The sequence below is a fragment of the Engystomops pustulosus genome, chromosome 7 (assembly GCF_040894005.1).
Source record: "Engystomops pustulosus chromosome 7, aEngPut4.maternal, whole genome shotgun sequence".
Lineage (NCBI taxonomy): Eukaryota > Metazoa > Chordata > Amphibia > Anura > Leptodactylidae > Engystomops > Engystomops pustulosus.
This window is the reverse complement of record NC_092417.1, coordinates 136975884-137003881: the sequence shown is the minus strand read 5'-3', so window position 1 is coordinate 137003881 and position 27998 is coordinate 136975884. Positions and strand designations below refer to the sequence as shown.

The following is a 27998-nucleotide window of genomic DNA, read 5'->3' as shown; positions in this document are numbered from 1 at the left end:
CTGTCACGCGGGAGACCGGGGTTCGATTCCCCGACGGGGAGAGCTTTGCATTTTTTCTCGCCCGAGTCTTGCTTTCGTGCGGAGCTCTTTCCCAAGACTGTCCTCACAGTTCCTTCTTGGACATGGTCCCACCTCAGGAAGTCGAGCTTTCCGTTTGATACCGAGAAGCTTGGCCGCTCGCCAGCTCCTCGTTCACGTAGCGCCGACAGTAGCAGGTTGGTTTCACCTATAAAAGCACCGCCTCATCCCTAGGAATGACTCGGCACCGCCACTTTTCCTTCGGCGCAAAAGAAACAGTGTGCTGAAATGGTCAGACTTGAGATTTTCTTCAGACCACTTGGCTAATAAGAGGACTCCAGATATCCTCTTTAGGAGCTGTTTTCAGGGTGGCAGAAGATCTGAGGAGGTGCACAACCGGCCGAACCCCTAGAGATCCCAAGAGCAATGGCATCTGCCCGGAGACTGCCCGATCTTTCCGTCATACTTTCCAAGAGGTCCCGTCTTTGTCGGAGGATGTCAGTCATTCATTCAGCTGAATGCCATTTCCATCAACTGCCGCCGTTTGTTTGCTTTCAACCCCCTTTGATTTCAGAGGTGCATGGAAAGAGGCCTTGCTGGGGGGTCGCAAGCAGCTCGACTTTGGCCGCAGCGCGACAGGCCCCTGCCAGCAGCTTGTTCCTCGTTAGTATAGTGGTGAGTATCCCCGCCTGTCACGCGGGAGACCGGGGTTCGATTCCCCGACGGGGAGAGCTTTGCATTTTTTCTCGCCCGAGTCTTGCTTTCGTGCGGAGCTCTTTCCCAAGACTGTCCTCACAGTTCCTTCTTGGACATGGTCCCACCTCAGGAAGTCGAGCTTTCCGTTTGATACCGAGAAGCTTGGCCGCTCGCCAGCTCCTCGTTCACGTAGCGCCGACAGTAGCAGGTTGGTTTCACCTATAAAAGCACCGCCTCATCCCTAGGAATGACTCGGCACCGCCACTTTTCCTTCGGCGCAAAAGAAACAGTGTGCTGAAATGGTCAGACTTGAGATTTTCTTCAGACCACTTGGCTAATAAGAGGACTCCAGATATCCTCTTTAGGAGCTGTTTTCAGGGTGGCAGAAGATCTGAGGAGGTGCACAACCGGCCGAACCCCTAGAGATCCCAAGAGCAATGGCATCTGCCCGGAGACTGCCCGATCTTTCCGTCATACTTTCCAAGAGGTCCCGTCTTTGTCGGAGGATGTCAGTCATTCATTCAGCTGAATGCCATTTCCATCAACTGCCGCCGTTTGTTTGCTTTCAACCCCCTTTGATTTCAGAGGTGCATGGAAAGAGGCCTTGCTGGGGGGTCGCAAGCAGCTCGACTTTGGCCGCAGCGCGACAGGCCCCTGCCAGCAGCTTGTTCCTCGTTAGTATAGTGGTGAGTATCCCCGCCTGTCACGCGGGAGACCGGGGTTCGATTCCCCGACGGGGAGAGCTTTGCATTTTTTCTCGCCCGAGTCTTGCTTTCGTGCGGAGCTCTTTCCCAAGACTGTCCTCACAGTTCCTTCTTGGACATGGTCCCACCTCAGGAAGTCGAGCTTTCCGTTTGATACCGAGAAGCTTGGCCGCTCGCCAGCTCCTCGTTCACGTAGCGCCGACAGTAGCAGGTTGGTTTCACCTATAAAAGCACCGCCTCATCCCTAGGAATGACTCGGCACCGCCACTTTTCCTTCGGCGCAAAAGAAACAGTGTGCTGAAATGGTCAGACTTGAGATTTTCTTCAGACCACTTGGCTAATAAGAGGACTCCAGATATCCTCTTTAGGAGCTGTTTTCAGGGTGGCAGAAGATCTGAGGAGGTGCACAACCGGCCGAACCCCTAGAGATCCCAAGAGCAATGGCATCTGCCCGGAGACTGCCCGATCTTTCCGTCATACTTTCCAAGAGGTCCCGTCTTTGTCGGAGGATGTCAGTCATTCATTCAGCTGAATGCCATTTCCATCAACTGCCGCCGTTTGTTTGCTTTCAACCCCCTTTGATTTCAGAGGTGCATGGAAAGAGGCCTTGCTGGGGGGTCGCAAGCAGCTCGACTTTGGCCGCAGCGCGACAGGCCCCTGCCAGCAGCTTGCTCCTCGTTAGTATAGTGGTGAGTATCCCCACCTGTCACGCGGGAGACCGGGGTTCGATTCCCCGACGGGGAGAGCTTTGCATTTTTTCTCGCCCGAGTCTTGCTTTCGTGCGGAGCTCTTTCCCAAGACTGTCCTCACAGTTCCTTCTTGGACATGGTCCCACCTCAGGAAGTCGAGCTTTCCGTTTGATACCGAGAAGCTTGGCCGCTCGCCAGCTCTTCGTTCACGTAGCGCCGACAGTAGCAGGTTGGTTTCACCTATAAAAGCACCGCCTCATCCCTAGGAATGACTCGGCACCGCCACTTTTCCTTCGGCGCAAAAGAAACAGTGTGCTGAAATGGTCAGACTTGAGATTTTCTTCAGACCACTTGGCTAATAAGAGGACTCCAGATATCCTCTTTAGGAGCTGTTTTCAGGGTGGCAGAAGATCTGAGGAGGTGCACAACCGGCCGAACCCCTAGAGATCCCAAGAGCAATGGCATCTGCCCGGAGACTGCCCGATCTTTCCGTCATACTTTCCAAGAGGTCCCGTCTTTGTCGGAGGATGTCAGTCATTCATTCAGCTGAATGCCATTTCCATCAACTGCCGCCGTTTGTTTGCTTTCAACCCCCTTTGATTTCAGAGGTGCATGGAAAGAGGCCTTGCTGGGGGGTCGCAAGCAGCTCGACTTTGGCCGCAGCGCGACAGGCCCCTGCCAGCAGCTTGTTCCTCGTTAGTATAGTGGTGAGTATCCCCGCCTGTCACGCGGGAGACCGGGGTTCGATTCCCCGACGGGGAGAGCTTTGCATTTTTTCTCGCCCGAGTCTTGCTTTCGTGCGGAGCTCTTTCCCAAGACTGTCCTCACAGTTCCTTCTTGGACATGGTCCCACCTCAGGAAGTCGAGCTTTCCGTTTGATACCGAGAAGCTTGGCCGCTCGCCAGCTCCTCGTTCACGTAGCGCCGACAGTAGCAGGTTGGTTTCACCTATAAAAGCACCGCCTCATCCCTAGGAATGACTCGGCACCGCCACTTTTCCTTCGGCGCAAAAGAAACAGTGTGCTGAAATGGTCAGACTTGAGATTTTCTTCAGACCACTTGGCTAATAAGAGGACTCCAGATATCCTCTTTAGGAGCTGTTTTCAGGGTGGCAGAAGATCTGAGGAGGTGCACAACCGGCCGAACCCCTAGAGATCCCAAGAGCAATGGCATCTGCCCGGAGACTGCCCGATCTTTCCGTCATACTTTCCAAGAGGTCCCGTCTTTGTCGGAGGATGTCAGTCATTCATTCAGCTGAATGCCATTTCCATCAACTGCCGCGGTTTGTTTGCTTTCAACCCCCTTTGATTTCAGAGGTGCATGGAAAGAGGCCTTGCTGGGGGGTCGCAAGCAGCTCGACTTTGGCCGCAGCGCGACAGGCCCCTGCCAGCAGCTTGTTCCTCGTTAGTATAGTGGTGAGTATCCCCGCCTGTCACGCGGGAGACCGGGGTTCGATTCCCCGACGGGGAGAGCTTTGCATTTTTTCTCGCCCGAGTCTTGCTTTCGTGCGGAGCTCTTTCCCAAGACTGTCCTCACAGTTCCTTCTTGGACATGGTCCCACCTCAGGAAGTCGAGCTTTCCGTTTGATACCGAGAAGCTTGGCCGCTCGCCAGCTCCTCGTTCACGTAGCGCCGACAGTAGCAGGTTGGTTTCACCTATAAAAGCACCGCCTCATCCCTAGGAATGACTCGGCACCGCCACTTTTCCTTCGGCGCAAAAGAAACAGTGTGCTGAAATGGTGAGACTTGAGATTTTCTTCAGACCACTTGGCTAATAAGAGGACTCCAGATATCCTCTTTGGGAGCTGTTTTCAGGGTGGCAGAAGATCTGAGGAGGTGCACAACCGGCCGAACCCCTAGAGATCCCAAGAGCAATGGCATCTGCCCGGAGACTGCCCGATCTTTCCGTCATACTTTCCAAGAGGTCCCGTCTTTGTCGGAGGATGTCAGTCATTCATTCAGCTGAATGCCATTTCCATCAACTGCCGCCGTTTGTTTGCTTTCAACCCCCTTTGATTTCAGAGGTGCATGGAAAGAGGCCTTGCTGGGGGGTCGCAAGCAGCTCGACTTTGGCCGCAGCGCGACATGCCCCTGCCAGCAGCTTGTTCCTCGTTAGTATAGTGGTGAGTATCCCTGCCTGTCACGCGGGAGACCGGGGTTCGATTCCCCGACGGGGAGAGCTTTGCATTTTTTCTCGCCCGAGTCTTGCTTTCGTGCGGAGCTCTTTCCCAAGACTGTCCTCACAGTTCCTTCTTGGACATGGTCCCACCTCAGGAAGTCGAGCTTTCCGTTTGATACCGAGAAGCTTGGCCGCTCGCCAGCTCCTCGTTCACGTAGCGCCGACAGTAGCAGGTTGGTTTCACCTATAAAAGCACCGCCTCATCCCTAGGAATGACTCGGCACCGCCACTTTTCCTTCGGCGCAAAAGAAACAGTGTGCTGAAATGGTCAGACTTGAGATTTTCTTCAGACCACTTGGCTAATAAGAGGACTCCAGATATCCTCTTTAGGAGCTGTTTTCAGGGTGGCAGAAGATCTGAGGAGGTGCACAACCGGCCGAACCCCTAGAGATCCCAAGAGCAATGGCATCTGCCCGGAGACTGCCCGATCTTTCCGTCATACTTTCCAAGAGGTCCCGTCTTTGTCGGAGGATGTCAGTCATTCATTCAGCTGAATGCCATTTCCATCAACTGCCGCGGTTTGTTTGCTTTCAACCCCCTTTGATTTCAGAGGTGCATGGAAAGAGGCCTTGCTGGGGGGTCGCAAGCAGCTCGACTTTGGCCGCAGCGCGACAGGCCCCTGCCAGCAGCTTGTTCCTCGTTAGTATAGTGGTGAGTATCCCCGCCTGTCACGCGGGAGACCGGGGTTCGATTCCCCGACGGGGAGAGCTTTGCATTTTTTCTCGCCCGAGTCTTGCTTTCGTGCGGAGCTCTTTCCCAAGACTGTCCTCACAGTTCCTTCTTGGACATGGTCCCACCTCAGGAAGTCGAGCTTTCCGTTTGATACCGAGAAGCTTGGCCGCTCGCCAGCTCCTCGTTCACGTAGCGCCGACAGTAGCAGGTTGGTTTCACCTATAAAAGCACCGCCTCATCCCTAGGAATGACTCGGCACCGCCACTTTTCCTTCGGCGCAAAAGAAACAGTGTGCTGAAATGGTCAGACTTGAGATTTTCTTCAGACCACTTGGCTAATAAGAGGACTCCAGATATCCTCTTTAGGAGCTGTTTTCAGGGTGGCAGAAGATCTGAGGAGGTGCACAACCGGCCGAACCCCTAGAGATCCCAAGAGCAATGGCATCTGCCCGGAGACTGCCCGATCTTTCCGTCATACTTTCCAAGAGGTCCCGTCTTTGTCGGAGGATGTCAGTCATTCATTCAGCTGAATGCCATTTCCATCAACTGCCGCGGTTTGTTTGCTTTCAACCCCCTTTGATTTCAGAGGTGCATGGAAAGAGGCCTTGCTGGGGGGTCGCAAGCAGCTCGACTTTGGCCGCAGCGCGACAGGCCCCTGCCAGCAGCTTGTTAGTATAGTGGTGAGTATCCCCGCCTGTCACGCGGGAGACCGGGGTTCGATTCCCCGACGGGGAGAGCTTTGCATTTTTTCTCGCCCGAGTCTTGCTTTCGTGCGGAGCTCTTTCCCAAGACTGTCCTCACAGTTCCTTCTTGGACATGGTCCCACCTCAGGAAGTCGAGCTTTCCGTTTGATACCGAGAAGCTTGGCCGCTCGCCAGCTCCTCGTTCACGTAGCGCCGACAGTAGCAGGTTGGTTTCACCTATAAAAGCACCGCCTCATCCCTAGGAATGACTCGGCACCGCCACTTTTCCTTCGGCGCAAAAGAAACAGTGTGCTGAAATGGTCAGACTTGAGATTTTCTTCAGACCACTTGGCTAATAAGAGGACTCCAGATATCCTCTTTAGGAGCTGTTTTCAGGGTGGCAGAAGATCTGAGGAGGTGCACAACCGGCCGAACCCCTAGAGATCCCAAGAGCAATGGCATCTGCCCGGAGACTGCCCGATCTTTCCGTCATACTTTCCAAGAGGTCCCGTCTTTGTCGGAGGATGTCAGTCATTCATTCAGCTGAATGCCATTTCCATCAACTGCCGCCGTTTGTTTGCTTTCAACCCCCTTTGATTTCAGAGGTGCATGGAAAGAGGCCTTGCTGGGGGGTCGCAAGCAGCTCGACTTTGGCCGCAGCGCGACAGGCCCCTGCCAGCAGCTTGTTCCTCGTTAGTATAGTGGTAAGTATCCCCGCCTGTCACGCGGGAGACTGGGGTTCGATTCCCCGACGGGGAGAGCTTTGCATTTTTTCTCGCCCGAGTCTTGCTTTCGTGCGGAGCTCTTTCCCAAGACTGTCCTCACAGTTCCTTCTTGGACATGGTCCCACCTCAGGAAGTCGAGCTTTCCGTTTGATACCGAGAAGCTTGGCCGCTCGCCAGCTCCTCGTTCACGTAGCGCCGACAGTAGCAGGTTGGTTTCACCTATAAAAGCACCGCCTCATCCCTAGGAATGACTCGGCACCGCCACTTTTCCTTCGGCGCAAAAGAAACAGTGTGCTGAAATGGTCAGACTTGAGATTTTCTTCAGACCACTTGGCTAATAAGAGGACTCCAGATATCCTCTTTAGGAGCTGTTTTCAGGGTGGCAGAAGATCTGAGGAGGTGCACAACCGGCCGAACCCCTAGAGATCCCAAGAGCAATGGCATCTGCCCGGAGACTGCCCGATCTTTCCGTCATACTTTCCAAGAGGTCCCGTCTTTGTCGGAGGATGTCAGTCATTCATTCAGCTGAATGCCATTTCCATCAACTGCCGCCGTTTGTTTGCTTTCAACCCCCTTTGATTTCAGAGGTGCATGGAAAGAGGCCTTGCTGGGGGGTCGCAAGCAGCTCGACTTTGGCCGCAGCGCGACAGGCCCCTGCCAGCAGCTTGTTCCTCGTTAGTATAGTGGTGAGTATCCCCGCCTGTCACAAGGGAGACCGGGGTTCGATTCCCCGACGGGGAGAGCTTTGCATTTTTTCTCGCCCGAGTCTTGCTTTCGTGCGGAGCTCTTTCCCAAGACTGTCCTCACAGTTCCTTCTTGGACATGGTCCCACCTCAGGAAGTCGAGCTTTCCGTTTGATACCGAGAAGCTTGGCCGCTCGCCAGCTCCTCGTTCACGTAGCGCCGACAGTAGCAGGTTGGTTTCACCTATAAAAGCACCGCCTCATCCCTAGGAATGACTCGGCACCGCCACTTTTCCTTCGGCGCAAAAGAAACAGTGTGCTGAAATGGTCAGACTTGAGATTTTCTTCAGACCACTTGGCTAATAAGAGGACTCCAGATATCCTCTTTAGGAGCTGTTTTCAGGGTGGCAGAAGATCTGAGGAGGTGCACAACCGGCCGAACCCCTAGAGATCCCAAGAGCAATGGCATCTGCCCGGAGACTGCCCGATCTTTCCGTCATACTTTCCAAGAGGTCCCGTCTTTGTCGGAGGATGTCAGTCATTCATTCAGCCGAATGCCATTTCCATCAACTGCCGCCGTTTGTTTGCTTTCAACCCCCTTTGATTTCAGAGGTGCATGGAAAGAGGCCTTGCTGGGGGGTCGCAAGCAGCTCGACTTTGGCCGCAGCGCGACAGGCCCCTGCCAGCAGCTTGTTCCTCGTTAGTATAGTGGTGAGTATCCCCGCCTGTCACGCGGGAGACCGGGGTTCGATTCCCCGACGGGGAGAGCTTTGCATTTTTTCTCGCCCGAGTCTTGCTTTCGTGCGGAGCTCTTTCCCAAGACTGTCCTCACAGTTCCTTCTTGGACATGGTCCCACCTCAGGAAGTCGAGCTTTCCGTTTGATACCGAGAAGCTTGGCCGCTCGCCAGCTCCTCGTTCACGTAGCGCCGACAGTAGCAGGTTGGTTTCACCTATAAAAGCACCGCCTCATCCCTAGGAATGACTCGGCACCGCCACTTTTCCTTCGGCGCAAAAGAAACAGTGTGCTGAAATGGTCAGACTTGAGATTTTCTTCAGACCACTTGGCTAATAAGAGGACTCCAGATATCCTCTTTAGGAGCTGTTTTCAGGGTGGCAGAAGATCTGAGGAGGTGCACAACCGGCCGAACCCCTAGAGATCCCAAGAGCAATGGCATCTGCCCGGAGACTGCCCGATCTTTCCGTCATACTTTCCAAGAGGTCCCGTCTTTGTCGGAGGATGTCAGTCATTCATTCAGCTGAATGCCATTTCCATCAACTGCCGCCGTTTGTTTGCTTTCAACCCCCTTTGATTTCAGAGGTGCATGGAAAGAGGCCTTGCTGGGGGGTCGCAAGCAGCTCGACTTTGGCCGCAGCGCGACAGGCCCCTGCCAGCAGCTTGTTCCTCGTTAGTATAGTGGTGAGTATCCCCGCCTGTCACGCGGGAGACCGGGGTTCGATTCCCCGACGGGGAGAGCTTTGCATTTTTTCTCGCCCGAGTCTTGCTTTCGTGCGGAGCTCTTTCCCAAGACTGTCCTCACAGTTCCTTCTTGGACATGGTCCCACCTCAGGAAATCGAGCTTTCCGTTTGATACCGAGAAGCTTGGCCGCTCGCCAGCTCCTCGTTCACGTAGCGCCGACAGTAGCAGGTTGGTTTCACCTATAAAAGCACCGCCTCATCCCTAGGAATGACTCGGCACCGCCACTTTTCCTTCGGCGCAAAAGAAACAGTGTGCTGAAATGGTCAGACTTGAGATTTTCTTCAGACCACTTGGCTAATAAGAGGACTCCAGATATCCTCTTTAGGAGCTGTTTTCAGGGTGGCAGAAGATCTGAGGAGGTGCACAACCGGCCGAACCCCTAGAGATCCCAAGAGCAATGGCATCTGCCCGGAGACTGCCCGATCTTTCCGTCATACTTTCCAAGAGGTCCCGTCTTTGTCGGAGGATGTCAGTCATTCATTCAGCTGAATGCCATTTCCATCAACTGCCGCGGTTTGTTTGCTTTCAACCCCCTTTGATTTCAGAGGTGCATGGAAAGAGGCCTTGCTGGGGGGTCGCAAGCAGCTCGACTTTGGCCGCAGCGCGACAGGCCCCTGCCAGCAGCTTGTTCCTCGTTAGTATAGTGGTGAGTATCCCCGCCTGTCACGCGGGAGACCGGGGCTCGATTCCCCGACGGGGAGAGCTTTGCATTTTTTCTCGCCCGAGTCTTGCTTTCGTGCGGAGCTCTTTCCCAAGACTGTCCTCACAGTTCCTTCTTGGACATGGTCCCACCTCAGGAAGTCGAGCTTTCCGTTTGATACCGAGAAGCTTGGCCGCTCGCCAGCTCCTCGTTCACGTAGCGCCGACAGTAGCAGGTTGGTTTCACCTATAAAAGCACCGCCTCATCCCTAGGAATGACTCGGCACCGCCACTTTTCCTTCGGCGCAAAAGAAACAGTGTGCTGAAATGGTCAGACTTGAGATTTTCTTCAGACCACTTGGCTAATAAGAGGACTCCAGATATCCTCTTTAGGAGCTGTTTTCAGGGTGGCAGAAGATCTGAGGAGGTGCACAACCGGCCGAACCCCTAGAGATCCCAAGAGCAATGGCATCTGCCCGGAGACTGCCCGATCTTTCCGTCATACTTTCCAAGAGGTCCCGTCTTTGTCCGAGGATGTCAGTCATTCATTCAGCTGAATGCCATTTCCATCAACTGCCGCCGTTTGTTTGCTTTCAACCCCCTTTGATTTCAGAGGTGCATGGAAAGAGGCCTTGCTGGGGGGTCGCAAGCAGCTCGACTTTGGCCGCAGCGCGACAGGCCCCTGCCAGCAGCTTGTTCCTCGTTAGTATAGTGGTGAGTATCCCCGCCTGTCACGCGGGAGACCGGGGTTCGATTCCCCGACGGGGAGAGCTTTGCATTTTTTCTCGCCCGAGGCTTGCTTTCGTGCGGAGCTCTTTCCCAAGACTGTCCTCACAGTTCCTTCTTGGACATGGTCCCACCTCAGGAAATCGAGCTTTCCGTTTGATACCGAGAAGCTTGGCCGCTCGCCAGCTCCTCGTTCACGTAGCGCCGACAGTAGCAGGTTGGTTTCACCTATAAAAGCACCGCCTCATCCCTAGGAATGACTCGGCACCGCCACTTTTCCTTCGGCGCAAAAGAAACAGTGTGCTGAAATGGTCAGACTTGAGATTTTCTTCAGACCACTTGGCTAATAAGAGGACTCCAGATATCCTCTTTAGGAGCTGTTTTCAGGGTGGCAGAAGATCTGAGGAGGTGCACAACCGGCCGAACCCCTAGAGATCCCAAGAGCAATGGCATCTGCCCGGAGACTGCCCGATCTTTCCGTCATACTTTCCAAGAGGTCCCGTCTTTGTCGGAGGATGTCAGTCATTCATTCAGCTGAATGCCATTTCCATCAACTGCCGCCGTTTGTTTGCTTTCAACCCCCTTTGATTTCAGAGGTGCATGGAAAGAGGCCTTGCTGGGGGGTCGCAAGCAGCTCGACTTTGGCCGCAGCGCGACAGGCCCCTGCCAGCAGCTTGTTCCTCGTTAGTATAGTGGTGAGTATCCCCGCCTGTCACGCGGGAGACCGGGGTTCGATTCCCCGACGGGGAGAGCTTTGCATTTTTTCTCGCCCGAGTCTTGCTTTCGTGCGGAGCTCTTTCCCAAGACTGTCCTCACAGTTCCTTCTTGGACATGGTCCCACCTCAGGAAGTCGAGCTTTCCGTTTGATACCGAGAAGCTTGGCCGCTCGCCAGCTCCTCGTTCACGTAGCGCCGACAGTAGCAGGTTGGTTTCACCTATAAAAGCACCGCCTCATCCCTAGGAATGACTCGGCACCGCCACTTTTCCTTCGGCGCAAAAGAAACAGTGTGCTGAAATGGTCAGACTTGAGATTTTCTTCAGACCACTTGGCTAATAAGAGGACTCCAGATATCCTCTTTAGGAGCTGTTTTCAGGGTGGCAGAAGATCTGAGGAGGTGCACAACCGGCCGAACCCCTAGAGATCCCAAGAGCAATGGCATCTGCCCGGAGACTGCCCGATCTTTCCGTCATACTTTCCAAGAGGTCCCGTCTTTGTCGGAGGATGTCAGTCATTCATTCAGCTGAATGCCATTTCCATCAACTGCCGCGGTTTGTTTGCTTTCAACCCCCTTTGATTTCAGAGGTGCATGGAAAGAGGCCTTGCTGGGGGGTCACAAGCAGCTCGACTTTGGCCGCAGCGCGACAGGCCCCTGCCAGCAGCTTGTTCCTCGTTAGTATAGTGGTGAGTATCCCCGCCTGTCACGCGGGAGACCGGGGTTCGATTCCCCGACGGGGAGAGCTTTGCATTTTTTCTCGCCCGAGTCTTGCTTTCGTGCGGAGCTCTTTCCCAAGACTGTCCTCACAGTTCCTTCTTGGACATGGTCCCACCTCAGGAAGTCGAGCTTTCCGTTTGATACCGAGAAGCTTGGCCGCTCGCCAGCTCCTCGTTCACGTAGCGCCGACAGTAGCAGGTTGGTTTCACCTATAAAAGCACCGCCTCATCCCTAGGAATGACTCGGCACTGCCACTTTTCCTTCGGCGCAAAAGAAACAGTGTGCTGAAATGGTCAGACTTGAGATTTTCTTCAGACCACTTGGCTAATAAGAGGACTCCAGATATCCTCTTTAGGAGCTGTTTTCAGGGTGGCAGAAGATCTGAGGAGGTGCACAACCGGCCGAACCCCTAGAGATCCCAAGAGCAATGGCATCTGCCCGGAGACTGCCCGATCTTTCCGTCATACTTTCCAAGAGGTCCCGTCTTTGTCGGAGGATGTCAGTCATTCATTCAGCTGAATGCCATTTCCATCAACTGCCGCCGTTTGTTTGCTTTCAACCCCCTTTGATTTCAGAGGTGCATGGAAAGAGGCCTTGCTGGGGGGTCGCAAGCAGCTCGACTTTGGCCGCAGCGCGACAGGCCCCTGCCAGCAGCTTGTTCCTCGTTAGTATAGTGGTGAGTATCCCCGCCTGTCACGCGGGAGACCGGGGTTCGATTCCCCGACGGGGAGAGCTTTGCATTTTTTCTCGCCCGAGTCTTGCTTTCGTGCGGAGCTCTTTCCCAAGACTGTCCTCACAGTTCCTTCTTGGACATGGTCCCACCTCAGGAAGTCGAGCTTTCCGTTTGATACCGAGAAGCTTGGCCGCTCGCCAGCTCCTCGTTCACGTAGCGCCGACAGTAGCAGGTTGGTTTCACCTATAAAAGCACCGCCTCATCCCTAGGAATGACTCGGCACCGCCACTTTTCCTTCGGCGCAAAAGAAACAGTGTGCTGAAATGGTCAGACTTGAGATTTTCTTCAGACCACTTGGCTAATAAGAGGACTCCAGATATCCTCTTTAGGAGCTGTTTTCAGGGTGGCAGAAGATCTGAGGAGGTGCACAACCGGCCGAACCCCTAGAGATCCCAAGAGCAATGGCATCTGCCCGGAGACTGCCCGATCTTTCCGTCATACTTTCCAAGAGGTCCCGTCTTTGTCGGAGGATGTCAGTCATTCATTCAGCTGAATGCCATTTCCATCAACTGCCGCGGTTTGTTTGCTTTCAACCCCCTTTGATTTCAGAGGAGCATGGAAAGAGGCCTTGCTGGGGGGTCGCAAGCAGCTCGATTTTGGCTGCAGCGCGACAGGCCCCTGCCAGCAGCTTGTTCCTCGTTAGTATAGTGGTGAGTATCCCCGCCTGTCACGCGGGAGACCGGGGTTCGATTCCCCGACGGGGAGAGCTTTGCATTTTTTCTCGCCTGAGTCTTGCTTTCGTGCGGAGCTCTTTCCCAAGACTGTCCTCACAGTTCCTTCTTGGACATGGTCCCACCTCAGGAAGTCGAGCTTTCCGTTTGATACCGAGAAGCTTGGCCGCTCGCCAGCTCCTCGTTCACGTAGCGCCGACAGTAGCAGGTTGGTTTCACCTATAAAAGCACCGCCTCATCCCTAGGAATGACTCGGCACCGCCACTTTTCCTTCGGCGCAAAAGAAACAGTGTGCTGAAATGGTCAGACTTGAGATTTTCTTCAGACCACTTGGCTAATAAGAGGACTCCAGATATCCTCTTTAGGAGCTGTTTTCAGGGTGGCAGAAGATCTGAGGAGGTGCACAACCGGCCGAACCCCTAGAGATCCCAAGAGCAATGGCATCTGCCCGGAGACTGCCCGATCTTTCCGTCATACTTTCCAAGAGGTCCCGTCTTTGTCGGAGGATGTCAGTCATTCATTCAGCTGAATGCCATTTCCATCAACTGCCGCCGTTTGTTTGCTTTCAACCCCCTTTGATTTCAGAGGTGCATGGAAAGAGGCCTTGCTGGGGGGTCGCAAGCAGCTCGACTTTGGCCGCAGCGCGACAGGCCCCTGCCAGCAGCTTGTTCCTCATTAGTATAGTGGTGAGTATCCCCGCCTGTCACGCGGGAGACCGGGGTTCGATTCCCCGACGGGGAGAGCTTTGCATTTTTTCTCGCCCGAGTCTTGCTTTCGTGCGGAGCTCTTTCCCAAGACTGTCCTCACAGTTCCTTCTTGGACATGGTCCCACCTCAGGAAGTCGAGCTTTCCGTTTGATACCGAGAAGCTTGGCCGCTCGCCAGCTCCTCGTTCACGTAGCGCCGACAGTAGCAGGTTGGTTTCACCTATAAAAGCACCGCCTCATCCCTAGGAATGACTCGGCACCGCCACTTTTCCTTCGGCGCAAAAGAAACAGTGTGCTGAAATGGTCAGACTTGAGATTTTCTTCAGACCACTTGGCTAATAAGAGGACTCCAGATATCCTCTTTAGGAGCTGTTTTCAGGGTGGCAGAAGATCTGAGGAGGTGCACAACCGGCCGAACCCCTAGAGATCCCAAGAGCAATGGCATCTGCCCGGAGACTGCCCGATCTTTCCGTCATACTTTCCAAGAGGTCCCGTCTTTGTCGGAGGATGTCAGTCATTCATTCAGCTGAATGCCATTTCCATCAACTGCCGCCGTTTGTTTGCTTTCAACCCCCTTTGATTTCAGAGGTGCATGGAAAGAGGCCTTGCTGGGGGGTCGCAAGCAGCTCGACTTTGGCCGCAGCGCGACAGGCCCCTGCCAGCAGCTTGTTCCTCGTTAGTATAGTGGTGAGTATCCCCGCCTGTCACGCGGGAGACCGGGGTTCGATTCCCCGACGGGGAGAGCTTTGCATTTTTTCTCGCCCGAGTCTTGCTTTCGTGCGGAGCTCTTTCCCAAGACTGTCCTCACAGTTCCTTCTTGGACATGGTCCCACCTCAGGAAGTCGAGCTTTCCGTTTGATACCGAGAAGCTTGGCCGCTCGCCAGCTCCTCGTTCACGTAGCGCCGACAGTAGCAGGTTGGTTTCACCTATAAAAGCACCGCCTCATCCCTAGGAATGACTCGGCACCGCCACTTTTCCTTCGGCGCAAAAGAAACAGTGTGCTGAAATGGTCAGACTTGAGATTTTCTTCAGACCACTTGGCTAATAAGAGGACTCCAGATATCCTCTTTAGGAGCTGTTTTCAGGGTGGCAGAAGATCTGAGGAGGTGCACAACCGGCCGAACCCCTAGAGATCCCAAGAGCAATGGCATCTGCCCGGAGACTGCCCGATCTTTCCGTCATACTTTCCAAGAGGTCCCGTCTTTGTCGGAGGATGTCAGTCATTCATTCAGCTGAATGCCATTTCCATCAACTGCCGCCGTTTGTTTGCTTTCAACCCCCTTTGATTTCAGAGGTGCATGGAAAGAGGCCTTGCTGGGGGGTCGCAAGCAGCTCGACTTTGGCCGCAGCGCGACAGGCCCCTGCCAGCAGCTTGTTCCTCGTTAGTATAGTGGTGAGTATCCCCGCCTGTCACGCGGGAGACCGGGGTTCGATTCCCCGACGGGGAGAGCTTTGCATTTTTTCTCGCCCGAGTCTTGCTTTCGTGCGGAGCTCTTTCCCAAGACTGTCCTCACAGTTCCTTCTTGGACATGGTCCCACCTCAGGAAGTCGAGCTTTCCGTTTGATACCGAGAAGCTTGGCCGCTCGCCAGCTCCTCGTTCACGTAGCGCCGACAGTAGCAGGTTGGTTTCACCTATAAAAGCACCGCCTCATCCCTAGGAATGACTCGGCACCGCCACTTTTCCTTCGGCGCAAAAGAAACAGTGTGCTGAAATGGTCAGACTTGAGATTTTCTTCAGACCACTTGGCTAATAAGAGGACTCCAGATATCCTCTTTAGGAGCTGTTTTCAGGGTGGCAGAAGATCTGAGGAGGTGCACAACCGGCCGAACCCCTAGAGATCCCAAGAGCAATGGCATCTGCCCGGAGACTGCCCGATCTTTCCGTCATACTTTCCAAGAGGTCCCGTCTTTGTCGGAGGATGTCAGTCATTCATTCAGCTGAATGCCATTTCCATCAACTGCCGCCGTTTGTTTGCTTTCAACCCCCTTTGATTTCAGAGGAGCATGGAAAGAGGCCTTGCTGGGGGGTCGCAAGCAGCTCGATTTTGGCTGCAGCGCGACAGGCCCCTGCCAGCAGCTTGTTCCTCGTTAGTATAGTGGTGAGTATCCCCGCCTGTCACGCGGGAGACCGGGGTTCGATTCCCCGACGGGGAGAGCTTTGCATTTTTTCTCGCCTGAGTCTTGCTTTCGTGCGGAGCTCTTTCCCAAGACTGTCCTCACAGTTCCTTCTTGGACATGGTCCCACCTCAGGAAGTCGAGCTTTCCGTTTGATACCGAGAAGCTTGGCCGCTCGCCAGCTCCTCGTTCACGTAGCGCCGACAGTAGCAGGTTGGTTTCACCTATAAAAGCACCGCCTCATCCCTAGGAATGACTCGGCACCGCCACTTTTCCTTCGGCGCAAAAGAAACAGTGTGCTGAAATGGTCAGACTTGAGATTTTCTTCAGACCACTTGGCTAATAAGAGGACTCCAGATATCCTCTTTAGGAGCTGTTTTCAGGGTGGCAGAAGATCTGAGGAGGTGCACAACCGGCCGAACCCCTAGAGATCCCAAGAGCAATGGCATCTGCCCGGAGACTGCCCGATCTTTCCGTCATACTTTCCAAGAGGTCCCGTCTTTGTCGGAGGATGTCAGTCATTCATTCAGCTGAATGCCATTTCCATCAACTGCCGCCGTTTGTTTGCTTTCAACCCCCTTTGATTTCAGAGGTGCATGGAAAGAGGCCTTGCTGGGGGGTCGCAAGCAGCTCGACTTTGGCCGCAGCGCGACAGGCCCCTGCCAGCAGCTTGTTCCTCATTAGTATAGTGGTGAGTATCCCCGCCTGTCACGCGGGAGACCGGGGTTCGATTCCCCGACGGGGAGAGCTTTGCATTTTTTCTCGCCCGAGTCTTGCTTTCGTGCGGAGCTCTTTCCCAAGACTGTCCTCACAGTTCCTTCTTGGACATGGTCCCACCTCAGGAAGTCGAGCTTTCCGTTTGATACCGAGAAGCTTGGCCGCTCGCCAGCTCCTCGTTCACGTAGCGCCGACAGTAGCAGGTTGGTTTCACCTATAAAAGCACCGCCTCATCCCTAGGAATGACTCGGCACCGCCACTTTTCCTTCGGCGCAAAAGAAACAGTGTGCTGAAATGGTCAGACTTGAGATTTTCTTCAGACCACTTGGCTAATAAGAGGACTCCAGATATCCTCTTTAGGAGCTGTTTTCAGGGTGGCAGAAGATCTGAGGAGGTGCACAACCGGCCGAACCCCTAGAGATCCCAAGAGCAATGGCATCTGCCCGGAGACTGCCCGATCTTTCCGTCATACTTTCCAAGAGGTCCCGTCTTTGTCGGAGGATGTCAGTCATTCATTCAGCTGAATGCCATTTCCATCAACTGCCGCCGTTTGTTTGCTTTCAACCCCCTTTGATTTCAGAGGTGCATGGAAAGAGGCCTTGCTGGGGGGTCGCAAGCAGCTCGACTTTGGCCGCAGCGCGACAGGCCCCTGCCAGCAGCTTGTTCCTCGTTAGTATAGTGGTGAGTATCCCCGCCTGTCACGCGGGAGACCGGGGTTCGATTCCCCGACGGGGAGAGCTTTGCATTTTTTCTCGCCCGAGTCTTGCTTTCGTGCGGAGCTCTTTCCCAAGACTGTCCTCACAGTTCCTTCTTGGACATGGTCCCACCTCAGGAAGTCGAGCTTTCCGTTTGATACCGAGAAACTTGGCCGCTCGCCAGCTCCTCGTTCACGTAGCGCCGACAGTAGCAGGTTGGTTTCACCTATAAAAGCACCGCCTCATCCCTAGGAATGACTCGGCACCGCCACTTTTCCTTCGGCGCAAAAGAAACAGTGTGCTGAAATGGTCAGACTTGAGATTTTCTTCAGACCACTTGGCTAATAAGAGGACTCCAGATATCCTCTTTAGGAGCTGTTTTCAGGGTGGCAGAAGATCTGAGGAGGTGCACAACCGGCCGAACCCCTAGAGATCCCAAGAGCAATGGCATCTGCCCGGAGACTGCCCGATCTTTCCGTCATACTTTCCAAGAGGTCCCGTCTTTGTCGGAGGATGTCAGTCATTCATTCAGCTGAATGCCATTTCCATCAACTGCCGCCGTTTGTTTGCTTTCAACCCCCTTTGATTTCAGAGGTGCATGGAAAGAGGCCTTGCTGGGGGGTCGCAAGCAGCTCGACTTTGGCCGCAGCGCGACAGGCCCCTGCCAGCAGCTTGTTCCTCGTTAGTATAGTGGTGAGTATCCCCACCTGTCACGCGGGAGACCGGGGTTCGATTCCCCGACGGGGAGAGCTTTGCATTTTTTCTCGCCCGAGTCTTGCTTTCGTGCGGAGCTCTTTCCCAAGACTGTCCTCACAGTTCCTTCTTGGACATGGTCCCACCTCAGGAAGTCGAGCTTTCCGTTTGATACCGAGAAGCTTGGCCGCTCGCCAGCTCCTCGTTCACGTAGCGCCGACAGTAGCAGGTTGGTTTCACCTATAAAAGCACCGCCTCATCCCTAGGAATGACTCGGCACCGCCACTTTTCCTTCGGCGCAAAAGAAACAGTGTGCTGAAATGGTCAGACTTGAGATTTTCTTCAGACCACTTGGCTAATAAGAGGACTCCAGATATCCTCTTTAGGAGCTGTTTTCAGGGTGGCAGAAGATCTGAGGAGGTGCACAACCGGCCGAACCCCTAGAGATCCCAAGAGCAATGGCATCTGCCCGGAGACTGCCCGATCTTTCCGTCATACTTTCCAAGAGGTCCCGTCTTTGTCGGAGGATGTCAGTCATTCATTCAGCTGAATGCCATTTCCATCAACTGCCGCCGTTTGTTTGCTTTCAACCCCCTTTGATTTCAGAGGTGCATGGAAAGAGGCCTTGCTGGGGGGTCGCAAGCAGCTCGACTTTGGCCGCAGCGCGACAGGCCCCTGCCAGCAGCTTGTTCCTCGTTAGTATAGTGGTGAGTATCCCCGCCTGTCACGCGGGAGACCGGGGTTCGATTCCCCGACGGGGAGAGCTTTGCATTTTTTCTCGCCCGAGTCTTGCTTTCGTGCGGAGCTCTTTCCCAAGACTGTCCTCACAGTTCCTTCTTGGACATGGTCCCACCTCAGGAAGTCGAGCTTTCCGTTTGATACCGAGAAGCTTGGCCGCTCGCCAGCTCCTCGTTCACGTAGCGCCGACAGTAGCAGGTTGGTTTCACCTATAAAAGCACCGCCTCATCCCTAGGAATGACTCGGCACCGCCACTTTTCCTTCGGCGCAAAAGAAACAGTGTGCTGAAATGGTCAGACTTGAGATTTTCTTCAGACCACTTGGCTAATAAGAGGACTCCAGATATCCTCTTTAGGAGCTGTTTTCAGGGTGGCAGAAGATCTGAGGAGGTGCACAACCGGCCGAACCCCTAGAGATCCCAAGAGCAATGGCATCTGCCCGGAGACTGCCCGATCTTTCCGTCATACTTTCCAAGAGGTCCCGTCTTTGTCGGAGGATGTCAGTCATTCATTCAGCTGAATGCCATTTCCATCAACTGCCGCCGTTTGTTTGCTTTCAACCCCCTTTGATTTCAGAGGTGCATGGAAAGAGGCCTTGCTGGGGGGTCGCAAGCAGCTCGACTTTGGCCGCAGCGCGACAGGCCCCTGCCAGCAGCTTGCTCCTCGTTAGTATAGTGGTGAGTATCCCCACCTGTCACGCGGGAGACCGGGGTTCGATTCCCCGACGGGGAGAGCTTTGCATTTTTTCTCGCCCGAGTCTTGCTTTCGTGCGGAGCTCTTTCCCAAGACTGTCCTCACAGTTCCTTCTTGGACATGGTCCCACCTCAGGAAGTCGAGCTTTCCGTTTGATACCGAGAAGCTTGGCCGCTCGCCAGCTCTTCGTTCACGTAGCGCCGACAGTAGCAGGTTGGTTTCACCTATAAAAGCACCGCCTCATCCCTAGGAATGACTCGGCACCGCCACTTTTCCTTCGGCGCAAAAGAAACAGTGTGCTGAAATGGTCAGACTTGAGATTTTCTTCAGACCACTTGGCTAATAAGAGGACTCCAGATATCCTCTTTAGGAGCTGTTTTCAGGGTGGCAGAAGATCTGAGGAGGTGCACAACCGGCCGAACCCCTAGAGATCCCAAGAGCAATGGCATCTGCCCGGAGACTGCCCGATCTTTCCGTCATACTTTCCAAGAGGTCCCGTCTTTGTCGGAGGATGTCAGTCATTCATTCAGCTGAATGCCATTTCCATCAACTGCCGCCGTTTGTTTGCTTTCAACCCCCTTTGATTTCAGAGGTGCATGGAAAGAGGCCTTGCTGGGGGGTCGCAAGCAGCTCGACTTTGGCCGCAGCGCGACAGGCCCCTGCCAGCAGCTTGTTCCTCGTTAGTATAGTGGTGAGTATCCCCGCCTGTCACGCGGGAGACCGGGGTTCGATTCCCCGACGGGGAGAGCTTTGCATTTTTTCTCGCCCGAGTCTTGCTTTCGTGCGGAGCTCTTTCCCAAGACTGTCCTCACAGTTCCTTCTTGGACATGGTCCCACCTCAGGAAGTCGAGCTTTCCGTTTGATACCGAGAAGCTTGGCCGCTCGCCAGCTCCTCGTTCACGTAGCGCCGACAGTAGCAGGTTGGTTTCACCTATAAAAGCACCGCCTCATCCCTAGGAATGACTCGGCACCGCCACTTTTCCTTCGGCGCAAAAGAAACAGTGTGCTGAAATGGTCAGACTTGAGATTTTCTTCAGACCACTTGGCTAATAAGAGGACTCCAGATATCCTCTTTAGGAGCTGTTTTCAGGGTGGCAGAAGATCTGAGGAGGTGCACAACCGGCCGAACCCCTAGAGATCCCAAGAGCAATGGCATCTGCCCGGAGACTGCCCGATCTTTCCGTCATACTTTCCAAGAGGTCCCGTCTTTGTCGGAGGATGTCAGTCATTCATTCAGCTGAATGCCATTTCCATCAACTGCCGCGGTTTGTTTGCTTTCAACCCCCTTTGATTTCAGAGGTGCATGGAAAGAGGCCTTGCTGGGGGGTCGCAAGCAGCTCGACTTTGGCCGCAGCGCGACAGGCCCCTGCCAGCAGCTTGTTCCTCGTTAGTATAGTGGTGAGTATCCCCGCCTGTCACGCGGGAGACCGGGGTTCGATTCCCCGACGGGGAGAGCTTTGCATTTTTTCTCGCCCGAGTCTTGCTTTCGTGCGGAGCTCTTTCCCAAGACTGTCCTCACAGTTCCTTCTTGGACATGGTCCCACCTCAGGAAGTCGAGCTTTCCGTTTGATACCGAGAAGCTTGGCCGCTCGCCAGCTCCTCGTTCACGTAGCGCCGACAGTAGCAGGTTGGTTTCACCTATAAAAGCACCGCCTCATCCCTAGGAATGACTCGGCACCGCCACTTTTCCTTCGGCGCAAAAGAAACAGTGTGCTGAAATGGTGAGACTTGAGATTTTCTTCAGACCACTTGGCTAATAAGAGGACTCCAGATATCCTCTTTGGGAGCTGTTTTCAGGGTGGCAGAAGATCTGAGGAGGTGCACAACCGGCCGAACCCCTAGAGATCCCAAGAGCAATGGCATCTGCCCGGAGACTGCCCGATCTTTCCGTCATACTTTCCAAGAGGTCCCGTCTTTGTCGGAGGATGTCAGTCATTCATTCAGCTGAATGCCATTTCCATCAACTGCCGCCGTTTGTTTGCTTTCAACCCCCTTTGATTTCAGAGGTGCATGGAAAGAGGCCTTGCTGGGGGGTCGCAAGCAGCTCGACTTTGGCCGCAGCGCGACATGCCCCTGCCAGCAGCTTGTTCCTCGTTAGTATAGTGGTGAGTATCCCTGCCTGTCACGCGGGAGACCGGGGTTCGATTCCCCGACGGGGAGAGCTTTGCATTTTTTCTCGCCCGAGTCTTGCTTTCGTGCGGAGCTCTTTCCCAAGACTGTCCTCACAGTTCCTTCTTGGACATGGTCCCACCTCAGGAAGTCGAGCTTTCCGTTTGATACCGAGAAGCTTGGCCGCTCGCCAGCTCCTCGTTCACGTAGCGCCGACAGTAGCAGGTTGGTTTCACCTATAAAAGCACCGCCTCATCCCTAGGAATGACTCGGCACCGCCACTTTTCCTTCGGCGCAAAAGAAACAGTGTGCTGAAATGGTCAGACTTGAGATTTTCTTCAGACCACTTGGCTAATAAGAGGACTCCAGATATCCTCTTTAGGAGCTGTTTTCAGGGTGGCAGAAGATCTGAGGAGGTGCACAACCGGCCGAACCCCTAGAGATCCCAAGAGCAATGGCATCTGCCCGGAGACTGCCCGATCTTTCCGTCATACTTTCCAAGAGGTCCCGTCTTTGTCGGAGGATGTCAGTCATTCATTCAGCTGAATGCCATTTCCATCAACTGCCGCCGTTTGTTTGCTTTCAACCCCCTTTGATTTCAGAGGTGCATGGAAAGAGGCCTTGCTGGGGGGTCGCAAGCAGCTCGACTTTGGCCGCAGCGCGACAGGCCCCTGCCAGCAGCTTGTTCCTCGTTAGTATAGTGGTGAGTATCCCCGCCTGTCACGCGGGAGACCGGGGTTCGATTCCCCGACGGGGAGAGCTTTGCATTTTTTCTCGCCCGAGTCTTGCTTTCGTGCGGAGCTCTTTCCCAAGACTGTCCTCACAGTTCCTTCTTGGACATGGTCCCACCTCAGGAAGTCGAGCTTTCCGTTTGATACCGAGAAGCTTGGCCGCTCGCCAGCTCCTCGTTCACGTAGCGCCGACAGTAGCAGGTTGGTTTCACCTATAAAAGCACCGCCTCATCCCTAGGAATGACTCGGCACCGCCACTTTTCCTTCGGCGCAAAAGAAACAGTGTGCTGAAATGGTCAGACTTGAGATTTTCTTCAGACCACTTGGCTAATAAGAGGACTCCAGATATCCTCTTTAGGAGCTGTTTTCAGGGTGGCAGAAGATCTGAGGAGGTGCACAACCGGCCGAACCCCTAGAGATCCCAAGAGCAATGGCATCTGCCCGGAGACTGCCCGATCTTTCCGTCATACTTTCCAAGAGGTCCCGTCTTTGTCGGAGGATGTCAGTCATTCATTCAGCTGAATGCCATTTCCATCAACTGCCGCCGTTTGTTTGCTTTCAACCCCCTTTGATTTCAGAGGTGCATGGAAAGAGGCCTTGCTGGGGGGTCGCAAGCAGCTCGACTTTGGCCGCAGCGCGACAGGCCCCTGCCAGCAGCTTGTTCCTCGTTAGTATAGTGGTGAGTATCCCCGCCTGTCACGCGGGAGACCGGGGTTCGATTCCCCGACGGGGAGAGCTTTGCATTTTTTCTCGCCCGAGTCTTGCTTTCGTGCGGAGCTCTTTCCCAAGACTGTCCTCACAGTTCCTTCTTGGACATGGTCCCACCTCAGGAAGTCGAGCTTTCCGTTTGATACCGAGAAGCTTGGCCGCTCGCCAGCTCCTCGTTCACGTAGCGCCGACAGTAGCAGGTTGGTTTCACCTATAAAAGCACCGCCTCATCCCTAGGAATGACTCGGCACCGCCACTTTTCCTTCGGCGCAAAAGAAACAGTGTGCTGAAATGGTCAGACTTGAGATTTTCTTCAGACCACTTGGCTAATAAGAGGACTCCAGATATCCTCTTTAGGAGCTGTTTTCAGGGTGGCAGAAGATCTGAGGAGGTGCACAACCGGCCGAACCCCTAGAGATCCCAAGAGCAATGGCATCTGCCCGGAGACTGCCCGATCTTTCCGTCATACTTTCCAAGAGGTCCCGTCTTTGTCGGAGGATGTCAGTCATTCATTCAGCTGAATGCCATTTCCATCAACTGCCGCCGTTTGTTTGCTTTCAACCCCCTTTGATTTCAGAGGTGCATGGAAAGAGGCCTTGCTGGGGGGTCGCAAGCAGCTCGACTTTGGCCGCAGCGCGACAGGCCCCTGCCAGCAGCTTGTTAGTATAGTGGTGAGTATCCCCGCCTGTCACGCGGGAGACCGGGGTTCGATTCCCCGACGGGGAGAGCTTTGCATTTTTTCTCGCCCGAGTCTTGCTTTCGTGCGGAGCTCTTTCCCAAGACTGTCCTCACAGTTCCTTCTTGGACATGGTCCCACCTCAGGAAGTCGAGCTTTCCGTTTGATACCGAGAAGCTTGGCCGCTCGCCAGCTCCTCGTTCACGTAGCGCCGACAGTAGCAGGTTGGTTTCACCTATAAAAGCACCGCCTCATCCCTAGGAATGACTCGGCACCGCCACTTTTCCTTCGGCGCAAAAGAAACAGTGTGCTGAAATGGTCAGACTTGAGATTTTCTTCAGACCACTTGGCTAATAAGAGGACTCCAGATATCCTCTTTAGGAGCTGTTTTCAGGGTGGCAGAAGATCTGAGGAGGTGCACAACCGGCCGAACCCCTAGAGATCCCAAGAGCAATGGCATCTGCCCGGAGACTGCCCGATCTTTCCGTCATACTTTCCAAGAGGTCCCGTCTTTGTCGGAGGATGTCAGTCATTCATTCAGCTGAATGCCATTTCCATCAACTGCCGCCGTTTGTTTGCTTTCAACCCCCTTTGATTTCAGAGGTGCATGGAAAGAGGCCTTGCTGGGGGGTCGCAAGCAGCTCGACTTTGGCCGCAGCGCGACAGGCCCCTGCCAGCAGCTTGTTCCTCGTTAGTATAGTGGTAAGTATCCCCGCCTGTCACGCGGGAGACTGGGGTTCGATTCCCCGACGGGGAGAGCTTTGCATTTTTTCTCGCCCGAGTCTTGCTTTCGTGCGGAGCTCTTTCCCAAGACTGTCCTCACAGTTCCTTCTTGGACATGGTCCCACCTCAGGAAGTCGAGCTTTCCGTTTGATACCGAGAAGCTTGGCCGCTCGCCAGCTCCTCGTTCACGTAGCGCCGACAGTAGCAGGTTGGTTTCACCTATAAAAGCACCGCCTCATCCCTAGGAATGACTCGGCACCGCCACTTTTCCTTCGGCGCAAAAGAAACAGTGTGCTGAAATGGTCAGACTTGAGATTTTCTTCAGACCACTTGGCTAATAAGAGGACTCCAGATATCCTCTTTAGGAGCTGTTTTCAGGGTGGCAGAAGATCTGAGGAGGTGCACAACCGGCCGAACCCCTAGAGATCCCAAGAGCAATGGCATCTGCCCGGAGACTGCCCGATCTTTCCGTCATACTTTCCAAGAGGTCCCGTCTTTGTCGGAGGATGTCAGTCATTCATTCAGCTGAATGCCATTTCCATCAACTGCCGCCGTTTGTTTGCTTTCAACCCCCTTTGATTTCAGAGGTGCATGGAAAGAGGCCTTGCTGGGGGGTCGCAAGCAGCTCGACTTTGGCCGCAGCGCGACAGGCCCCTGCCAGCAGCTTGTTCCTCGTTAGTATAGTGGTGAGTATCCCCGCCTGTCACAAGGGAGACCGGGGTTCGATTCCCCGACGGGGAGAGCTTTGCATTTTTTCTCGCCCGAGTCTTGCTTTCGTGCGGAGCTCTTTCCCAAGACTGTCCTCACAGTTCCTTCTTGGACATGGTCCCACCTCAGGAAGTCGAGCTTTCCGTTTGATACCGAGAAGCTTGGCCGCTCGCCAGCTCCTCGTTCACGTAGCGCCGACAGTAGCAGGTTGGTTTCACCTATAAAAGCACCGCCTCATCCCTAGGAATGACTCGGCACCGCCACTTTTCCTTCGGCGCAAAAGAAACAGTGTGCTGAAATGGTCAGACTTGAGATTTTCTTCAGACCACTTGGCTAATAAGAGGACTCCAGATATCCTCTTTAGGAGCTGTTTTCAGGGTGGCAGAAGATCTGAGGAGGTGCACAACCGGCCGAACCCCTAGAGATCCCAAGAGCAATGGCATCTGCCCGGAGACTGCCCGATCTTTCCGTCATACTTTCCAAGAGGTCCCGTCTTTGTCGGAGGATGTCAGTCATTCATTCAGCCGAATGCCATTTCCATCAACTGCCGCCGTTTGTTTGCTTTCAACCCCCTTTGATTTCAGAGGTGCATGGAAAGAGGCCTTGCTGGGGGGTCGCAAGCAGCTCGACTTTGGCCGCAGCGCGACAGGCCCCTGCCAGCAGCTTGTTCCTCGTTAGTATAGTGGTGAGTATCCCCGCCTGTCACGCGGGAGACCGGGGTTCGATTCCCCGACGGGGAGAGCTTTGCATTTTTTCTCGCCCGAGTCTTGCTTTCGTGCGGAGCTCTTTCCCAAGACTGTCCTCACAGTTCCTTCTTGGACATGGTCCCACCTCAGGAAGTCGAGCTTTCCGTTTGATACCGAGAAGCTTGGCCGCTCGCCAGCTCCTCGTTCACGTAGCGCCGACAGTAGCAGGTTGGTTTCACCTATAAAAGCACCGCCTCATCCCTAGGAATGACTCGGCACCGCCACTTTTCCTTCGGCGCAAAAGAAACAGTGTGCTGAAATGGTCAGACTTGAGATTTTCTTCAGACCACTTGGCTAATAAGAGGACTCCAGATATCCTCTTTAGGAGCTGTTTTCAGGGTGGCAGAAGATCTGAGGAGGTGCACAACCGGCCGAACCCCTAGAGATCCCAAGAGCAATGGCATCTGCCCGGAGACTGCCCGATCTTTCCGTCATACTTTCCAAGAGGTCCCGTCTTTGTCGGAGGATGTCAGTCATTCATTCAGCTGAATGCCATTTCCATCAACTGCCGCCGTTTGTTTGCTTTCAACCCCCTTTGATTTCAGAGGTGCATGGAAAGAGGCCTTGCTGGGGGGTCGCAAGCAGCTCGACTTTGGCCGCAGCGCGACAGGCCCCTGCCAGCAGCTTGTTCCTCGTTAGTATAGTGGTGAGTATCCCCGCCTGTCACAAGGGAGACCGGGGTTCGATTCCCCGACGGGGAGAGCTTTGCATTTTTTCTCGCCCGAGTCTTGCTTTCGTGCGGAGCTCTTTCCCAAGACTGTCCTCACAGTTCCTTCTTGGACATGGTCCCACCTCAGGAAGTCGAGCTTTCCGTTTGATACCGAGAAGCTTGGCCGCTCGCCAGCTCCTCGTTCACGTAGCGCCGACAGTAGCAGGTTGGTTTCACCTATAAAAGCACCGCCTCATCCCTAGGAATGACTCGGCACCGCCACTTTTCCTTCGGCGCAAAAGAAACAGTGTGCTGAAATGGTCAGACTTGAGATTTTCTTCAGACCACTTGGCTAATAAGAGGACTCCAGATATCCTCTTTAGGAGCTGTTTTCAGGGTGGCAGAAGATCTGAGGAGGTGCACAACCGGCCGAACCCCTAGAGATCCCAAGAGCAATGGCATCTGCCCGGAGACTGCCCGATCTTTCCGTCATACTTTCCAAGAGGTCCCGTCTTTGTCGGAGGATGTCAGTCATTCATTCAGCTGAATGCCATTTCCATCAACTGCCGCCGTTTGTTTGCTTTCAACCCCCTTTGATTTCAGAGGTGCATGGAAAGAGGCCTTGCTGGGGGGTCGCAAGCAGCTCGACTTTGGCCGCAGCGCGACAGGCCCCTGCCAGCAGCTTGTTCCTCGTTAGTATAGTGGTGAGTATCCCCGCCTGTCACGCGGGAGACCGGGGTTCGATTCCCCGACGGGGAGAGCTTTGCATTTTTTCTCGCCCGAGTCTTGCTTTCGTGCGGAGCTCTTTCCCAAGACTGTCCTCACAGTTCCTTCTTGGACATGGTCCCACCTCAGGAAATCGAGCTTTCCGTTTGATACCGAGAAGCTTGGCCGCTCGCCAGCTCCTCGTTCACGTAGCGCCGACAGTAGCAGGTTGGTTTCACCTATAAAAGCACCGCCTCATCCCTAGGAATGACTCGGCACCGCCACTTTTCCTTCGGCGCAAAAGAAACAGTGTGCTGAAATGGTCAGACTTGAGATTTTCTTCAGACCACTTGGCTAATAAGAGGACTCCAGATATCCTCTTTAGGAGCTGTTTTCAGGGTGGCAGAAGATCTGAGGAGGTGCACAACCGGCCGAACCCCTAGAGATCCCAAGAGCAATGGCATCTGCCCGGAGACTGCCCGATCTTTCCGTCATACTTTCCAAGAGGTCCCGTCTTTGTCGGAGGATGTCAGTCATTCATTCAGCTGAATGCCATTTCCATCAACTGCCGCGGTTTGTTTGCTTTCAACCCCCTTTGATTTCAGAGGTGCATGGAAAGAGGCCTTGCTGGGGGGTCGCAAGCAGCTCGACTTTGGCCGCAGCGCGACAGGCCCCTGCCAGCAGCTTGTTCCTCGTTAGTATAGTGGTGAGTATCCCCGCCTGTCACGCGGGAGACCGGGGCTCGATTCCCCGACGGGGAGAGCTTTGCATTTTTTCTCGCCCGAGTCTTGCTTTCGTGCGGAGCTCTTTCCCAAGACTGTCCTCACAGTTCCTTCTTGGACATGGTCCCACCTCAGGAAGTCGAGCTTTCCGTTTGATACCGAGAAGCTTGGCCGCTCGCCAGCTCCTCGTTCACGTAGCGCCGACAGTAGCAGGTTGGTTTCACCTATAAAAGCACCGCCTCATCCCTAGGAATGACTCGGCACCGCCACTTTTCCTTCGGCGCAAAAGAAACAGTGTGCTGAAATGGTCAGACTTGAGATTTTCTTCAGACCACTTGGCTAATAAGAGGACTCCAGATATCCTCTTTAGGAGCTGTTTTCAGGGTGGCAGAAGATCTGAGGAGGTGCACAACCGGCCGAACCCCTAGAGATCCCAA

The 27998-nt window shown here is 54.2% G+C and overlaps 23 non-coding genes across 23 annotated transcripts; all 23 read left to right on the top strand.

Moving 5' to 3' along the window:
• Positions 1 to 676: 676 nt before the first annotated feature.
• Positions 677 to 748, top strand: TRNAD-GUC (transfer RNA aspartic acid (anticodon GUC)). Its single transcript has one exon. It is a non-coding gene; the product is annotated as a tRNA-Asp (tRNA).
• A 635-nt stretch (positions 749 to 1383) lies between these two features.
• Positions 1384 to 1455, top strand: TRNAD-GUC (transfer RNA aspartic acid (anticodon GUC)). The gene has a single exon. It is a non-coding gene; the product is annotated as a tRNA-Asp (tRNA).
• A 1342-nt stretch (positions 1456 to 2797) lies between these two features.
• On the top strand, positions 2798 to 2869 carry TRNAD-GUC (transfer RNA aspartic acid (anticodon GUC)). The gene has a single exon. It is a non-coding gene; the product is annotated as a tRNA-Asp (tRNA).
• A 635-nt stretch (positions 2870 to 3504) lies between these two features.
• On the top strand, positions 3505 to 3576 carry TRNAD-GUC (transfer RNA aspartic acid (anticodon GUC)). Its single transcript has one exon. It is a non-coding gene; the product is annotated as a tRNA-Asp (tRNA).
• Positions 3577 to 4918: 1342 nt separating this feature from the next.
• On the top strand, positions 4919 to 4990 carry TRNAD-GUC (transfer RNA aspartic acid (anticodon GUC)). Its single transcript has one exon. It is a non-coding gene; the product is annotated as a tRNA-Asp (tRNA).
• Positions 4991 to 7739: 2749 nt separating this feature from the next.
• On the top strand, positions 7740 to 7811 carry TRNAD-GUC (transfer RNA aspartic acid (anticodon GUC)). Its single transcript has one exon. It is a non-coding gene; the product is annotated as a tRNA-Asp (tRNA).
• A 635-nt stretch (positions 7812 to 8446) lies between these two features.
• TRNAD-GUC (transfer RNA aspartic acid (anticodon GUC)) lies at positions 8447 to 8518 on the top strand. The gene has a single exon. It is a non-coding gene; the product is annotated as a tRNA-Asp (tRNA).
• Positions 8519 to 9860: 1342 nt separating this feature from the next.
• On the top strand, positions 9861 to 9932 carry TRNAD-GUC (transfer RNA aspartic acid (anticodon GUC)). The gene has a single exon. It is a non-coding gene; the product is annotated as a tRNA-Asp (tRNA).
• A 635-nt stretch (positions 9933 to 10567) lies between these two features.
• TRNAD-GUC (transfer RNA aspartic acid (anticodon GUC)) lies at positions 10568 to 10639 on the top strand. The gene has a single exon. It is a non-coding gene; the product is annotated as a tRNA-Asp (tRNA).
• Positions 10640 to 11274: 635 nt separating this feature from the next.
• TRNAD-GUC (transfer RNA aspartic acid (anticodon GUC)) lies at positions 11275 to 11346 on the top strand. Its single transcript has one exon. It is a non-coding gene; the product is annotated as a tRNA-Asp (tRNA).
• A 635-nt stretch (positions 11347 to 11981) lies between these two features.
• On the top strand, positions 11982 to 12053 carry TRNAD-GUC (transfer RNA aspartic acid (anticodon GUC)). The gene has a single exon. It is a non-coding gene; the product is annotated as a tRNA-Asp (tRNA).
• Positions 12054 to 12688: 635 nt separating this feature from the next.
• On the top strand, positions 12689 to 12760 carry TRNAD-GUC (transfer RNA aspartic acid (anticodon GUC)). The gene has a single exon. It is a non-coding gene; the product is annotated as a tRNA-Asp (tRNA).
• Positions 12761 to 14102: 1342 nt separating this feature from the next.
• Positions 14103 to 14174, top strand: TRNAD-GUC (transfer RNA aspartic acid (anticodon GUC)). The gene has a single exon. It is a non-coding gene; the product is annotated as a tRNA-Asp (tRNA).
• A 635-nt stretch (positions 14175 to 14809) lies between these two features.
• Positions 14810 to 14881, top strand: TRNAD-GUC (transfer RNA aspartic acid (anticodon GUC)). The gene has a single exon. It is a non-coding gene; the product is annotated as a tRNA-Asp (tRNA).
• A 635-nt stretch (positions 14882 to 15516) lies between these two features.
• TRNAD-GUC (transfer RNA aspartic acid (anticodon GUC)) lies at positions 15517 to 15588 on the top strand. Its single transcript has one exon. It is a non-coding gene; the product is annotated as a tRNA-Asp (tRNA).
• A 1342-nt stretch (positions 15589 to 16930) lies between these two features.
• TRNAD-GUC (transfer RNA aspartic acid (anticodon GUC)) lies at positions 16931 to 17002 on the top strand. The gene has a single exon. It is a non-coding gene; the product is annotated as a tRNA-Asp (tRNA).
• A 1342-nt stretch (positions 17003 to 18344) lies between these two features.
• TRNAD-GUC (transfer RNA aspartic acid (anticodon GUC)) lies at positions 18345 to 18416 on the top strand. Its single transcript has one exon. It is a non-coding gene; the product is annotated as a tRNA-Asp (tRNA).
• Positions 18417 to 19758: 1342 nt separating this feature from the next.
• TRNAD-GUC (transfer RNA aspartic acid (anticodon GUC)) lies at positions 19759 to 19830 on the top strand. Its single transcript has one exon. It is a non-coding gene; the product is annotated as a tRNA-Asp (tRNA).
• A 635-nt stretch (positions 19831 to 20465) lies between these two features.
• Positions 20466 to 20537, top strand: TRNAD-GUC (transfer RNA aspartic acid (anticodon GUC)). Its single transcript has one exon. It is a non-coding gene; the product is annotated as a tRNA-Asp (tRNA).
• A 1342-nt stretch (positions 20538 to 21879) lies between these two features.
• On the top strand, positions 21880 to 21951 carry TRNAD-GUC (transfer RNA aspartic acid (anticodon GUC)). Its single transcript has one exon. It is a non-coding gene; the product is annotated as a tRNA-Asp (tRNA).
• Positions 21952 to 22586: 635 nt separating this feature from the next.
• On the top strand, positions 22587 to 22658 carry TRNAD-GUC (transfer RNA aspartic acid (anticodon GUC)). Its single transcript has one exon. It is a non-coding gene; the product is annotated as a tRNA-Asp (tRNA).
• Positions 22659 to 25407: 2749 nt separating this feature from the next.
• On the top strand, positions 25408 to 25479 carry TRNAD-GUC (transfer RNA aspartic acid (anticodon GUC)). The gene has a single exon. It is a non-coding gene; the product is annotated as a tRNA-Asp (tRNA).
• A 1342-nt stretch (positions 25480 to 26821) lies between these two features.
• On the top strand, positions 26822 to 26893 carry TRNAD-GUC (transfer RNA aspartic acid (anticodon GUC)). The gene has a single exon. It is a non-coding gene; the product is annotated as a tRNA-Asp (tRNA).
• Positions 26894 to 27998: the final 1105 nt, after the last annotated feature.